The sequence below is a fragment of the Callospermophilus lateralis genome, chromosome 11 (assembly GCF_048772815.1).
Source record: "Callospermophilus lateralis isolate mCalLat2 chromosome 11, mCalLat2.hap1, whole genome shotgun sequence".
Classification (NCBI taxonomy): Eukaryota; Metazoa; Chordata; class Mammalia; order Rodentia; family Sciuridae; genus Callospermophilus; species Callospermophilus lateralis.
In genome coordinates, this window is record NC_135315.1 from 88,998,922 (window position 1) to 89,014,671 (window position 15,750).

General features: G+C 40.9%; 2 pseudogenes; one reads left to right on the forward strand and one right to left on the reverse strand.

Annotated features, from left to right (window-relative positions):
• The window catches only part of LOC143410661 (histone-lysine N-methyltransferase SMYD3-like), a 100,125-nt pseudogene that overhangs the window by 1,514 nt on the left and 82,861 nt on the right, over positions 1-15,750 (forward strand).
• LOC143385891 (phosphatidylinositol 4,5-bisphosphate 3-kinase catalytic subunit beta isoform-like) lies at positions 4,524-7,763 on the reverse strand (annotated as a pseudogene).

Genomic DNA, 15,750 nt, shown 5'->3' on the forward strand with positions numbered 1-15,750 from the left:
AGCCACCACCTCAGCCTCCACTACTAATTATTAAATGCACTGGAAATTTTGTCAGAGTGTATAAAAATAAGGATTACATAAGAGGCAGTATCATAAAACAATGGTACAAATGTCACAAAATGCTCATATCTCCCATTGGATGCTTTCATAGTAGACAAATTACTGTTGTTATTCAGTATATATCCGCCAACATATGGTCTTTTTTGAATGCCTTATTTTATTATCATATTGTTTTCAAGGTGCATCCATTTTGTAGCATGTACTAGTCCCTTATTTATTTTATTGTTGGATAATATTCCATTGTATGAATACTTTATTTATTTAACCATCCATCAATTGATGGAAATTGGAATTGTTTCTACTTCAGCTTTTATGAACAATGTCACTGTAAATGTTTGTGAATGCATGTTTTCATTTCTCTTTGTTATAAATCTAGGAGTGGAATTGTTAATGTAGTAACTAACTGGTAATCTGGTAACTCTGTGTTTAATCTTTTGAGGACAAAAAGACTGTTTTTCAAAGTTGTACCATTTTATATTGCCACAAGCAGTGTATGAGCCTTTCAGTTTCTCTACATCCTTACTGATAGTTATTCCCAGTTATCTTTTTGATTGTAACTGTTAGTAGGTATAAAATAATATCTCATTGTGGTTTTGATTTGTATTTCCCTGATGTCTAATGATGTGAAGCATCTTTTCTTGTGCTTGTAGGCCATTTGTATATCTTCTTTGGAGAAATGTCTGTGCAGATATTTTCCCCATTTTTTAATTGGATTGTTTTTCTTTGCTCTCTTTTAATTGGCTTGAGCAGGATGCTGATATGCTAACTGGTGATGAGAAAGTCTTGAAGGAAGTTCAAGAATCCCTGAAAAAAATTGAAGAACTGAAGGCACATTGAAGTATCCTTTCACCTATGGTTTGGATTAACTGTTGGCATTGCTTCTTTATTGTTGTAAGTGTGGTATTAATAAGGTCTGCTGAGAGCCATAGCCAAGTAGGAATGATGCATGGCCTTTTTTGTTGAAAGGTGACACTGCTCAGGGATTAGGGTGGCTCTGGGTTTAGGGTGAATCCTGCTGGGAATAGGGCATATCCTGCTGCCTCAGGCACCCGCTCCTTTGGAGTTCCCATTGAGTTCTCTCGGGGTTCTGAGAGAATTGGTGTTCGGAGCCTAGTGGAGGCAGTGGGTTTCCAGGAAGTGTGTGTAGAGTGTCGGTAAGAGTTGGGGGGGGGTGCTGTTTGTTTATTTAGAGACAGGGTCTCACTGAATTACTTAGCACCTCACCATTGCTGGGGCTGTTTTTGAACTGCAATCCAAATAGGGCTTGGGGATGTGGCTCAGTGGTCAAGTGCCCCTGAGTTCAATCCCCAGTACAAAAAAAAAGTCTCATTCTTATTTGCTGTTTCCATTTCAAGACCAAGAAAAAAAATAGTTGCTGTTTGAATCTACAAGGCTTTGTGGTGGCTTGGTGATTTTGTGCCCAGCCAGACTGCAGCAAAGGTCAAGAGCAGGATTTGAATTCTCCATAAATTTCTTTCTGTTCCATGACCATAAGCTGCATCTCTAACCCCAGCCAGAAATTTAGGTTAATGGCTGGGAACGATCTGGTAATATCACCAGTTAGAGTAGGAGGGAAAATAGTAATTTTTTATATATATGAGGTAACCAATTTCTAATTGCTTTCCTCCCATGGCCACCTTCATCTCTAGGAAAGAATAGAATCCTTATAACTTAATGCCATTGACCCTCAGACTTAGAAGCTACATAATAAATCAGCCACAATGACAGAAGCAATAGGGAGTTGCTGTATAATAAATTCTTACCATAAATAGTAAGCTCCATGAGTGGGTCAAAGTTCAGAGCAAAGGGAGATAGCATGTGACAGAGGTCCCCTGGGAAGCTCCATTGATGCTCTCCTGTGTAAAACATGTCACAAATAAGAACAGGATCTGGATAGAGAGCAGCAGAGAGGGAGGCTACCTATTCCCAGTGGAAGATTTCCCATGAGAAATAATTGTGACAAAGGGAAACCACAGATAAGAACAAGATTGAAGTTTGCAAAAAGATCAATATCTGAGTTGGGTTAATTATAATTCAGGTCCTGAGAAAATCTTATCTCTTGGAAAGACAGCAGAGGTACAATGATAGCACCAATAGCCTAATTGATCCCTGAAAATCTGAATGGCGTCTGAGCTTCAAAAGATGAAATTTGACAGAAGTATATGTAAACTCTTCTCTTTGGATCAAAAAGTTGGAGTGTATATGTATGCAGAAAGCTTAGCAGCAGAAAATATGAGAGGATTTTAGGCTGTGATAAACAGTGAATACTAATAAAATGTAGGAGTATGACACAACCCACCAAAAGACAACTTTGATTTTATGTATTCATAGAAATGTAGAGTATAAAATGAGAAAGGGGATAGCATTGGTCTCATCATATCTGGAATTTTATGTTCAGTTTGGGATAGGACATGTTATGAGAGATGCAGAAAAATGGAAATAAGCTCTGAGGAGCAGAAACAGAGCCAAGGTGGAATTTGAAACCCCATCTAGAGATGGAATGAAAGATACTGATTGGGAGAACAGCCAGCTCTGGGAGCAAGAGGTCCACATTCATGGGCTCCAGGAGCTATTCCGTTGCAGAGGTGAAGACCTGTTCTCTGAGGTCCAATGCAGTGGGATCAGGACCTCTGAATGACCCAACGATATACCAGTCTCAGCTGGACAGGTTTTACTGAATACTGACTCTATGCCAGTGACCTTGCAAGTCATTATCCACCTTATGATCCATGCTGAAGTTAAAAGACACAGCCCTGCATTCACAACTGTCACACAAAGTGGGATAATAAACACATAAATTAATTCATGCTAGAGTTTGGATATGTATCCCTCAAAGTTCCATCTGAAAAAGTTCAGTCCCCAGTGTGGCAGCAGTGGTAGGTATTATGGACCTTTCAGAGGTGGACCTGTGAAAAGTCCTCAGGTTACTGTGGGCTTGCCTTTAAAGGAGATTGTTGCACCTTGGTCTCTTAATCTCCATTTGCTTCCTGGCTCAGACATGGATGCTCACCTGTGGGTTTCTGCCATTGCCATCTCTCACCAGCAACCAACCAATGGAACTGCCCAGTCTTAGATGTGGACTTCCAGAACCATGAGTAAAGTAAACCTGTCTTCACTTAATAAGTAGTCTATGTCAGATATTTCATTATAGAGATGTCAAAATGACTAATACAATACATATCACACACACACACATACACATGCACACATATATATTTATAGGAGCAATAGCTGCACAGAAGTCAATTTTATGAGGTTAAAGAAGGTTTCACAGAGCTATATTGAGGAGGAAGAGGTGGCATTCACCAGGCAAGTTATGGAAGGGGGGTTCCAACAGAGAGGAAAGTTATGTAGATGGACAGAACAAAGAGGCATGCTGTGGAGAGACGGCCAATTGTTCAGCGTGAGTGGCAAGACCTACAATGCCATGCACAGGAGAAAAGAATTTCTTTTTTTTTTTTTTTTTACTAAAATACTGAATTTTAGGTCTGAAGTTTATTCCATAAATAGGTTCTTTTTCCTTTGCTTGCTTTCTTGGATACATTTACTCAAGTACAAAGCTCTATGAAGTGAATTCTTTCATAGATACCATATAAAAACTGTATTAATATGCTCCTCATTACAGAAGCAGCTGGAAGAACTGGATCACACAGTTAACTGAAAAGTAACTTAGGAAAAAGCTCTGCTTTTTTTTAAACTTCAAAACACAGACTGAAGAATACCAAAGAAATATCATTTTATATAGAACTCCCACTAGAAATTTTATAAATATATATATGCAGCATATTTATATATATATACATACATACATATATATTTGCCTCACCAGTAGATTTTCAGCAAGTCTGGTTGGAATGATGTTATCATAGTAAATAAATATTAACAAAAGAATTTATGAGTTTCCACAGGTTTAAAAGATTTCTTTTGAAAAATAATCATAAATTCAAGTTATAATTTGTAGTTTATACAGTTTAAAAATGGAAGGAAGACACCACTTTCTGAAGCCTTATTTGGAAAATAAGAATAGCTCCCAGTCCCCAGGTGTGGAGAGTTGTTACCTGACTGATAACACTTGATCACAACACTGGAAAAGAAGTATTTACATCTTTCTGGTAAAGTACCAATCACTTAAAAAGAGAGAGAGAGAGAGAGAGAGAGAGAGAGAGAGAGAGAGAGACATCAAACAATCCCTAGTAGCATTCCTTGGCATGCAAAGTCAGCAGGAAATGATTATCCATAATGTTGACTCATATTCATGATGAATCTTGGAAGCATTCAGAAAGCAGAGGGTGGTCATCGGGGAATTTCCCAGATTAGGATTTGTGGGATGCTGTGTTGTTAATTTAACTGAGTTCCAAAATTTCATTCCCTTTATAACATCTCTGGTAGGGTAATATTCAATTTAGTGCAAGTGCAAAACGAAAAAGAAAACTAACAAATACATTAGGAGCAAAGGCTGATCGTTAAGATCTGTAGTCCTTCCGAACTGTGTGGGCCATCCAGTTCACTTTAGTAGTCCAGCTTTCCCTGAGCGCCTCATCAAATTTTTGCTTAAATTATTTGAGTGCTTCTTCTTCACTCTTCCCTAAGGCAAGAGAGTCCTTGAGATACTGTATATCCTTGACAGAGGTAAGCTCAGGAAGCCCTGCAGTCAACATCAGTGCAAAGAGAGTGATGAAGAGATTCCCGTGTCGGTGTAAAATCAGATATGCATCTTCACAACACTGGCGGAACCGGCCAAACTTTTCTGTGTTTCCTGTTTTTCCTTGTTGAATGACATGAATGGAATCATAAGTAAGAATAAAAGGCACTCTCTCTCTTTTAATGCCAAATTTAGATTTAAAATTTCCCAGAATGTGTCCAAAGTCGATGTGGAAGAGCTGGCCAGTTTTTTTGACCATGATGTTGTCACTGTGTCTGTCACCAATCCCAAGGACATAAGAAGCTACACAGTAGTCAGCACAAGACAGGGTAAACTCCTCAATTGCTCGGTCCAGGTCATCCCCAGAATTATATTCCTTCAGCCAGTTCAGAAGGGCATCTTTGTTGAAAGCTGCTGCAGCAGCCACATTGCTACTATTCAGCTGAATGTCAGTAATTGTTTCAGAGGTGCTCACAACTTCAATGAGGCCAGAGCGATCTCCTGTTGCTAAACAGCCATAAGGGAGCATGCGAAGATCCAGACCAGCTTCTTTCCAGAGTAAATCCATCAAACGCAGCATTTGGAGTGTTAACATATCCTGTCGTAAATCATCACCATTTTTAAAAATCACTCCAACTGAATCCTCACCAAATACCCTGTTGTTGTACACTAGCCACAAAGGCTTCATTTTGGAATCCATCTATTTGCACTTTTCAACATAGAGTTCTGAGAGGATGACACATGGATTCAGAGGTGACTGCAGGTCAGAGAGGGCTTCCCGGTAAGCATTCTGTTTTAAACAAGTGTGCATAGCTTCCTTCCCTTTAGCTCTGTTTAGCTTCATTGCATTCAGTTTGATTAAAGTATTTAAAGTTTTTAACTTGTTGAGTGCTTCGACCTGCTTGGAAAGCACTTTCATGTGGCCTACGCTTCCTCGACAGTACACTTCAAGGATCACACCAAACTGTACCGAGACGGCAGGAATGTGCACCTCTGACCTAGGATGCCAAAACAGAAACTGCCCTATCCTCCAATTAGCAAGTGCCCTTTCTAATAGGAATCTAGAGAGGGCACAATCAAGAAAAGGCTCATATTTTAAAACTTGCACCAGTTGTAAAAGATATTGAGAAAGTTCCTCATCACTCATCTGTCGCAGGCAGCCCACAGCATATTCCCGAACGTACTGATCCGGATAGTTGAAATCCAAAAGCTCCAGAGCATCTCGAGGAGAAAGTTTAGGCCATATCTGAAGCAGTGCCTGAAGCTGAGCGACATCTTCAAGTTTATTCCACTTGATCGATAGGAGTAATTTTGGCAGTGACTGTGGGAAATTCTCTCTACAGTCTTGACACAAAGTCCAAATAAGATCCATTTCATTCTCACACAGCTGCGACAAGGGATCCCTGTCCAAGATTTCTTTCAGTACAGCAAGAAACTTTTTTCCACCTCGACTTGCTACATTAGCACTTGCTACATTAACACTATCACTGCTTGCAATCTCAGCTGCCTTTTCAATAATCTTATTGAAAGGAGGGTAATAATAAGGTTGTTTTTTATTCTCTGGAAATTTAATATGTAAAGCTGTTGCATTTTCAGTATATGGATTTGTCTGAACAGTTCCCATAGGATTCAACATTTCTTCAAGTTCATCAGGAAATGAAGACCAGCTGTGCAATATTATGTCTCCAGACCTCAGCTGTCCTTTAAAGTCAAAAACCATGGTATTTACCCAGGCTACAGGATAATGCACTTTCCCAGCTTTCCTAATGGTCTGATATTTAGAGGGATTTATAGTTTTTGTTGATTTCTTCGTTTTTACTTTATCCAAAACTGCATAAACTGCAAGACATAATCGAGCCATTCTTGGCAAGTCACAAATATTAATATCAAATTCCAGTAATTCATTACAAATGTGATCATTTTTCCCTGATATCTCTGAGCTTACAATGGTTTTACACAGGAGCTCAGTACCATGAAAAAGACCAGCCATGACATGAACTTTTACAGTTTCTTCTGTGTTAAGTTTATTTCCCTTAACCAAGACAATTTGAAAAGGGTTGTTATTATCCCACACATGAGAAACAACTCGTGTTTTCTTTGGTGGTAAGGGAAGAGGAAGGTTAGATGAATTCCGATTTATGGCAGCCTCTATGGCAATCATTTCCTGTTCATATATTTTCTTTATCTTACTGCATTCCACGAGTATAAAATGGGGTAGAGTCCTGTTCATTACACAGTTCCGGATATACTGTAACTGAATTAGTGGGTGATCACCAAATACATACATATTCTACTCTCCCACTGACTTGCAACACATAGTCATAGGGGCTAGCTTCATCTTCCTTCCCATGAATAGTCAAACGTTTTTGGATTGCCAATTCATTTATTTTGATGGGATTCATTTCAGGAGATACTTGAAAGCTAAACACATCCTGACAGTTTTCAAAATGAACAGCTACAATGAGCTTTCCTCCATAAAGCTTATCTTCCAAGTTTTCAAGGGTGGATGGCTCATGCTCCGGTGGATACGTTTGCTTTAGCCACTCGATCCACGATAATCCTACAAGTGACTGAATCTTTTCCTCACTGAATATGCGCACTTTTCTTCTAAATTCATTCACTTCAGGATCCTTCAGGGCATCAAATTCATGCAGACCTTTTCCCATAAGGACTCCAATTTTTGAATCCAATTTTTCCGCCTGATCACAACTTCTTGTCACTAATTTGAGAACAGGAAGAAAAGGTCTGACATCACAGAGTCTTCGTGTTTCATCTTCAAGCTCCTCATATACAGCAGTTTGATTCACACATGCAAACATATAGGAGTCAATTTCCATAAGGAGGTTAAACATTGGGTAATTGTGAACTTGCTTCCATAACATCTGCTTAATATAAGAAATAGTAGCTTCCCGAGGTACCTCCAACTGGATATAAATGCCAGTGGGCAAAAGAAAATCCACAGGTATGGAGCCATCAGATGCTATCTGTGAGTCCACTGCCCAGATGTCAAGAACGTCTGCCATAGCAGGAGGCATTATGAAACTGAAGCACATTCATAACCATGGGGCCCTCAAAATAATAGTCCCCATTTTACTCTTTTAGGAAAATAGACAGCATTACTTATTTTTTAAACATGAAGTTTTCATGGAAGACTTTTTCTGATTAGAAGATACACTGCCCGGTGCTCCGCCACCGCCGGCTCCCGCTCCCGGTTCGCGGTCAGCAGCCCAAGTCGCCGCTACCTCCTCGCTCCGGCGCTCCCATCTCGGCTGCTTTCAGTCAGCTCCCGCCTGCCTCCCACTGCCATGGCCCGCTCCGCAGCAGCAGCCGCACCGCCCCACAGAGCACGCGGGCGCCGCCGCCGTGCCCGCGCTTGCGCGTGCGCGCGCGCTCGCCTCCCAGGCGGACCTCCTGGCAGCCCCCGCCCGGCGCGCAGCGCTAAGGCCAATCCCGGGCGCCGTGGGAGGGAGGCGCACCGCCGGCCGCCTCCGCGTCTGTCCGCAGGGCTGACTGGCTCAGGAGAAAAGAATTTCAAGGTGAGGGGACCCTGGTTGGTTTTATGCAGGACAGTAATATAATTAGGTAAGAGCTCTGTGGTCTGACAGTCTAAGTGTTTCAAGAGGTTGATTAATTCCCAAGTGAATTGACTTGGCTCCCTTCACTGTTTTCCCCTAATTTATTTATGATCTTTTAAAAGTAAAAGATGTCTATCCTGCTTATTGGTGATCCATTTTCTTTGAATGGGCCACCTCGCCCTGCTTTAGTCCAGGGCTCACTGGTATAGAGTGACTTATAGTAAACACACAGATACCAGAGACTAAATCCTTGAGCAAATACACATCACATTAACTTGGAGAAAAAGCCTCTTAAAGTTTAAGTTATTCTTTTTTTCTCTCTTTTTAACTCTCACTGGGGTGTTTTCTAAGAAAGATTTTACCTCTCTTTGCCAGGAGATGATCGCCAGTGTTGTGGAGGGGAAATGACATACAGTTCTTCCCAGCTTGCAGGAAAATGCAGTGGATGTATTCTTGTGAGTGGCTGCAGGACATCACATTTGATTCCAGCTCCTAAGGCTTGTCACCTCAAACCTCTTTAGAATGAGTTGGAACACATAGACATGAATAGGCAAGTAACAGTGGAGGTCATGCAATACAATGTTAAAATAAGGTACAAGTCTCACCACAGAAATGTCTAGTGTTGTATAAGAGACAATCATCCCTCCTGACAGTTCATCAAATATCTAATCCTAGAATGAAATGTAACAGGTTACATTTGTAAGAGGTTAGCCAGACAATCTGTTACAAAATCAGCACATTGCCTAAGATATGCTTCCCCCTAGTCCCTGGGGGACACATTTAGCAAACTTTAAACATCCATGTCAGATTAATACAAAAGAAAATCACTAAATCATTTTTTCTTCAAAAAATGTACCTCTTATGGGACCAGAGTCAACTCCTTAGAGCAGGATTTGTCCTAAAATAATAAGGGTATGACACAAAGGGCCCTCAGCCAAGCTCTACCATGCTTCAAATTCCCACTAAGGAAGTCATGCCTCAGGGTAGGGTGTTCTGCCTCAGCTGAAAGGAAATATGTTTTCTGTGAGGGTTCATAAAGCTATTTGTGCCCACTCATACAAGTGACTTGATTGGTTTGGTAAAAGAAGTTTCTGAAGTCTTGGGAAGCAGTGTCTGAACCATATGAACACTGGAAAGGTAGATTTTGCTAGAGAGGAATAAAAGAGTGTGTGCCCAGTGGGCTCTCTGTTTAGGGTGGGTCTTGCTGTGTCAGGATGTCAGAGAAGAGGGCTGGAGTTGGGGGGCGAAGTTGGAGCACAAATGGCTGGGTTGCCAAGAGACTGGATCCTGTGGGAATGAAGAGGTATGAGTGGGGGAAGTTCCATCAAACCAAGTCCTTTGTCCCTTTTCCTTAAATCTAGTCTTGCTCAGAAATCTGACAGAAAAGACAGAGGAATGCAGTAATATCTGTGTAGCATTGTACATGCCAGTAGGTGTTTTCCTTCCATGTCTATGATGCATGGAGCTCTGTCTGGCTCATGGTAGCACACATGAAGAGTCTATTAAATTTATATGCAGTATTTTATTAAATAATAATAATGATATTAGGGATTTCTGTTTCTGGCCTATCTCAAAGCACTTGAACTTCTCAGAACCTCAAATATGACAAATGACAGAACTAGCTTAGATTTGAATCCAGCTTTATTGCTGATCAAATGCTATGCCATTTCTGCTATTTCTGAAATCTTTAAACATTTCCCCCCAAATGGAATCCCAACATGAAAGCAGATGAATGCAGAGTTATACTGGCAGAAGGTAGAATAGGTTTGGGAGAAGGGCCAATGCCAACATAATATCCTCCTTGGCTCTGCCAGGCCAAATGCAGTAGCATAGCAGAGAAACTCTGAGAGGTCCCAGGGCCCTACAATCCCGCCTTCCACTCTGCTCCTGAGCTAATTCACCTTGGAGAGATTCAAGGTATGCTCAGTACACCACATCTTCCATCCTCTCACTGCCTCTGATATTTTCTGACTGAAAGATGAAGTTAAAAGCTGGTCACAGCGGCACATACCTGAAGTCCCAGCTATTCAGGAGGCTGAGGCCTAAGAATCACTTGAGCCCAAGAGTTCAAGACCAGCCTGGGCAACATAACAGGACCCTCTACTCTTGAATAAATGAATGAATGAAACAGAGAAAGTGAGTTCACACTGAGGCTCCATGAGGTTCAGTTGTTGACTCATGGTTAATTGGAAATATGGTATTGCTCAGAAGCAGGTACTGGGTCTCTTGTCCTCATTAAAGATGCATTTCTCCTCACTTTATTTATATGCATAAACCATGTTGTTAATGCTTTTATTTCATCAAATAAGAATAACTTTATTTGGTTAAATTTAGGTTTGGGTCACTTTTGCTTTATAATAAAAAAATAAATATAAATATAAGATACATTGGAAATTAATTTCTTTACATTATTGCCCCTACCATGTGCCTATGAGTTGTGTGTTTTGTTCCATGTATGACAAAGATTTACACAGCACAGAAGCACACATATGCTCCTCCTTTTGCAAAAGAAATATCTTTAAATCTTCTTTAATTTCAAATCAACTTTTAAACAGAAGCTAACGAAGTAATAAATAGTTATATATGGAACTAAATCTTAATCCAGTTTAATTAACAATCTCATTCACTTCAGGACTAGTTAAAGAGAGTCCATGTTGGAGTGTGAAGAAAGAACTATTCTTTGGCAATTTTAATCTCCCAAAGCATAGGCTTGGATAGAAGATGGTTTGATGATGTGAACAGAATTTACTTTGCTGAGATGCCACTTACATATTTTTGTTTCTCAAGAATGTTTTCAGGCAGCTCATCTGTGCAAAATAATGGGCACTCCCTTCCCTCCTGCACCTTGGGCACTCTTCATCCTTTTTGAGAGTCTCATTTTGCTTTTTTTTTTCTCTATGAAGACAATGAATCCTTAATTAAGGTTAATAACAGAATGGGAACAGGTTCTGGCCATGTGCCAGGCGATCATAAGCAGCAATTCTGAACGGCTTCCTGATATCAACATCTACCAACTGAAGGTTCTTGACTGTGCCATGGACGCCTGCATCAACCTCAGGCTGTTGGAAGAGGTGCTCTTCTATGGAATTCGGACCATGGAGCCCTACTGGTGAGTCCCAGTGAGAGCCAGAGCACAGCCTAGAACATATTTTTATTGGGCAAAGGATCAAGAACATGGGGTCTGCTGGGTGTGGTGGTGCATGCCTGTGATCCCAGTGGCTCAGGAGGCTGAGTCAGGATGATCACGAGTTCAAAGCCAACCTCAGCAGAGGCAAGGGGCTTAGCAAGTCAGTGAGACCTGTCTCTAAATAAAATACAGAATAGGCTGTGGGTGTGGCTCAGTAGTCGAGTGCCCCTGAGTTTAAAACTGGTACCAAAAAACAAACCAAAAAAAGAGTGTGGATTTTATCTGATTGCCATCTCATATCAGGTGTCCCTAGCTGCTTCTTAGTGTGTGATACCAAACCCCATTTTGTTCATTCCTTTGTGCATTTGACTGTGCATTTTTAAAAGCTCCTGCTGTGTGTCAGGCATGGTGGTTTGACAGAGACTAAGTTATACATCTTCAATGTGGAGCAGATGATTATGGTACAGTGTGTGCTTTCAGTGACAGAGGCAAGCACAAGGTACCAGAGAGGAGCACATGGCTTGGGATATTGTGTCACTAGCCTTACCAAACACTGGTCCCAGTGAGGATGGCTGCTGTGGAACCCTGGGTCTGGCAATAATGATAGTACTTTCCATTTTTCAGTCCTTATGTTTCCCAGCAGCAATTTGGCTTCCTAGGCTAAGAGTTCAGAGAGTTAACACCAACCATCCCTGTATTTCTAGATTCTGAATCAAGAATCTTTCTTACCCTTCGGAATTAAATTAAATGGCCACATATTAAAGACTGAAAATTCTTGAGCCTTGCTGAACTCCTTGTCCCACTGCTGTGTAAGACACAGTCACTACCCCAGTGTCAAGACAAGGGGCTGTGGGTAATAAACCAAGCTTAGACCTTGTTCTGTGCTGGAGACTGGGTTACTTCAACCTCAGATTATAGTTCATATGTTTCTGTGCCCTCTTCCTTGGATTGATCTTGGGCTCCACGTTAAGATTTGTATTCTTAACCCTGGCAAACAGGAACCCCTCTCAATAGAGCCAACCCATCAGCCCTTGACTCCAACTCTTCTCTCTCTCCCAAAGCTCCTCTGAGTTACAAGAACTTATGGGGGCAAAATACCCACCCCTCAGTTTGGAGGAGCTAAACTGACAGTTGTTTTGTTAGACTCAATGACAGCCTGAGCAGGGTGGTGTCCCTGCTCTTAGGCCTGGATTATAAGGTGGCTATGAGGAAAAAATTCAGGTGAAAGCATTCTGGTAAAATATGAATTGAATAGAGAGATAAAGCTTCATTCTCAGAGTCTTGGTGTTGCAATGTGAGGCAGATCAGGGATAGACTCCAACCAGGAGCTGCAGAGAGAAAGGCCTCCTTCCAGGCCGCCTCAGCAGCTGCTGACCCCACATTCCTGGCAAGTGCTGTCGACCCTTCCTGCCCCATCTTTCCTTCCTTTTGAGTCCAGGCTGTTTTGCTTAGACCACACTGAAGCATAGCAATTTTAAATCAGTGAACACTTAGATAAAGAAGGCCACACACCTTCGAGGATGCCCATTCTGCACCTATTTTTGTATCCTAGCAAGCCTTCTGCAAAGCACCAACTTACCCTTTATTTAACAGGCAGTCTTACAGACCAACTTTTGAGTCAAAGAGGTCTTTCTTATAGATGAGGCACAGTCATCCAGAATATACGTACCCATATGTTCGAAAAATGTTTGAGTATATTTTTTTTTCTGGTGTTTGGCAGGTCACATTATCTCTGTAAATGTGAACTTTTTTCTTATGCCTGTGTCCCTTGTGAGCATAAAGAAGGGGGAAAATGGGATCATTCTCTAGCTCAAGTCTATAACTTGCTTTTTTCACTTTTTAGTAGGGTATAACTACTTATGCACCTCATTCTTTCTAATAGATATGTAATATTTCATCTCATTTATATATTATAATTTTATATCAATCCCTTTTGTTTCTACTCTTGTTTATTTTGTCAAACAATGCTATTAAATTAAACTACAAGCATCCCTATAGTGGGGTGTGGAAGTGTACCTCAGTGATAGAGCTCTTACCTAACACCTGCAAGGCCCTGTCTTCACTCCCCAGCACCACATGCACCAAACAGAAAAACAAATCCATGTACTTGTATCTTAGTGTACCAATGTGACTGCATCCATAGGGTAAATCCATATGGTACATTCCTAAATGTTAACTTGCTGTATCATAAATTATACTCATCTTTAAATTTGTATAACGGTCACCATATTGCTCCCCCCACCACCAAAATGTCACTCTTCAAGAGAATGTGAGAAAGGAGGACATATATAGATGTCATTTATTTTAGCTGACCTTAACTTATTTCAAAATATATAAAAGCCTTCTCCTGCTTTTTGATCAAAGCTTGCAGAGAAGGCTGATATCAATATTGTCTTTAAGTAGTGTTTTTGTAACCAGGTGTGGTGGTGCACACCTGTAATCCCAGCTTCTTAGGAGACTAAGACAGTAGGCCAGCATGGGCAACTTACCAAGACTTTGTCTCAAAATAAAAGGGGTAGGCATGTGGCTAAGTTGTTGAGCACCCCTTGGTTCAGTCCTCCCCAGTACTCCAGTACTCCACCCATCCACTCAGTAATATTTTTGTGGCAAAAGTAATGACATTTTTTGTGAATTATCTATAAATAAGCAGGACAAGAATAATGAAGGGACTTTTTCAAGTTGTGGCAGCATCTGCTAGTGGCATTGTGATCAGAGAGGGAGGGACACAGAGGAAGCGGAACAAGTAAGATTTCATCTCAAATAGGTTTCTCTACTTTGCTGTTTGAAAAAAAATGTAGCTGGCAGTTTGTGGACATTATATGTTTACAATTCAGGTGTTTATAACTCAGAGATTGCCAGTAATTATATGGCAGCTGCATCAGTTTTCATTTTGCCAGTAATTTTTAAATTTTTTTCCTGGAAGCTTTGGCAGATAAGTTGATAAAATGTAAGGTTTCATCACAGCAGAACATTCTACTACTGTTTTCAAGCTGGCTTTTCTTCCAAAGGCCTACAATTGCTCTTTTGTGGGTTTCTGCCATCAATCAATTTGACTTCCTAGTACAGGAGCCAGCAGAGCTTACCAGGTGCACCTTGGAATGGGGAGACCTGGATGAGGGATGAATGCAGTGACACACGCAGTGCTCACAGCTGCTCAGCTCTCCCTGCTGAACCACTGTGGTTAGATTGCTTTCTGAGGATACTCATGTCTGGATATCTATCTCTGTAGCTCATTTCTAGGGGACGGTGGGGTCCTTAACAGTTGTTCCAAGTTTAAAACTTTCCCAGTCCAGGCTCACGGAGCAGGACCTTGAGAATGAACCACAGACATTCTCTACCCAGGAGAGGAAATAGCACTTGAACTTTATCCAGCATTCATCACTTACGTTATCATTTATCTTTCTTGGTGAAATTTACAGAATTATTTTAACCTATGTTTATTGATGTGGACAATAATACTTTAGTTACGCTATCATTTTTCCACATTATAGTTTTTAATTGAAGTATCTTTGGTGGCAAAACATCCATACCAGAGTTTGAGGTGTGTGTGTGTGTGTGTGTGTGTAATACTGGGTTACCTGGTATATCTAATCAGGACCTCTTTCTATTTGCTGTAAATTTTGTAAGCTTGGTTTCTTAGTCACAGTCACTTGTCTTGACACTGGGGTAGTGTCTGTGTCTTACACAGCAATGGGACAAGGAGTTCAGCAAGGCTCAAGAATTTTCAGTCTTTAATACATGGCCATTTAATTTAATTCCAAAGGGTAAGAAAGATTCTTGATTCAAAATCTAGAAATACAAAAATGCAAGCATAAAAGAAGAAGAGAGGAGCCAGGAGGAGGAGAAAGAGGGAGAAAGGGATGACAGTGACAATGACTACAATTCAGTTGCATAAGTGATATTAAACAACTACCCTGAACTCAGACCTGATTACTTGTGTTTTTACTAGTAGGGATGATCTAGAGCTCATAGAAGGCTTTTGAGAAATGGTGAGGGAGAGAATTATGAGCAATTCCTCTGGCTGCACTTGTCCTAGAAAAACAGAAAAAGAAAGACCCTCATTCTACAGCAATCCATTCCTTGAAAAGTACCCTGCTTCCTTTAGCCCTAATTGCCTTGCTTGAGATGCTATGTAGACATTTGGGCAATGACTGCTGTCTGCCTATGCTGGGTGTTTCAAACCTGAACAAGCAGCATGAAAATAACCTAGCTTTATGGTGTTTGTTGGAAGAGAAATCAAGAATAGTCTGTGCGTGGAATTGGCCCAAGGCTTTGCCCTCCAACTCGTCTGAGAAAAAGGGGTAGGTTTCCACCACCCTACTTATTCTGAATGTGGCAGCCTTCTC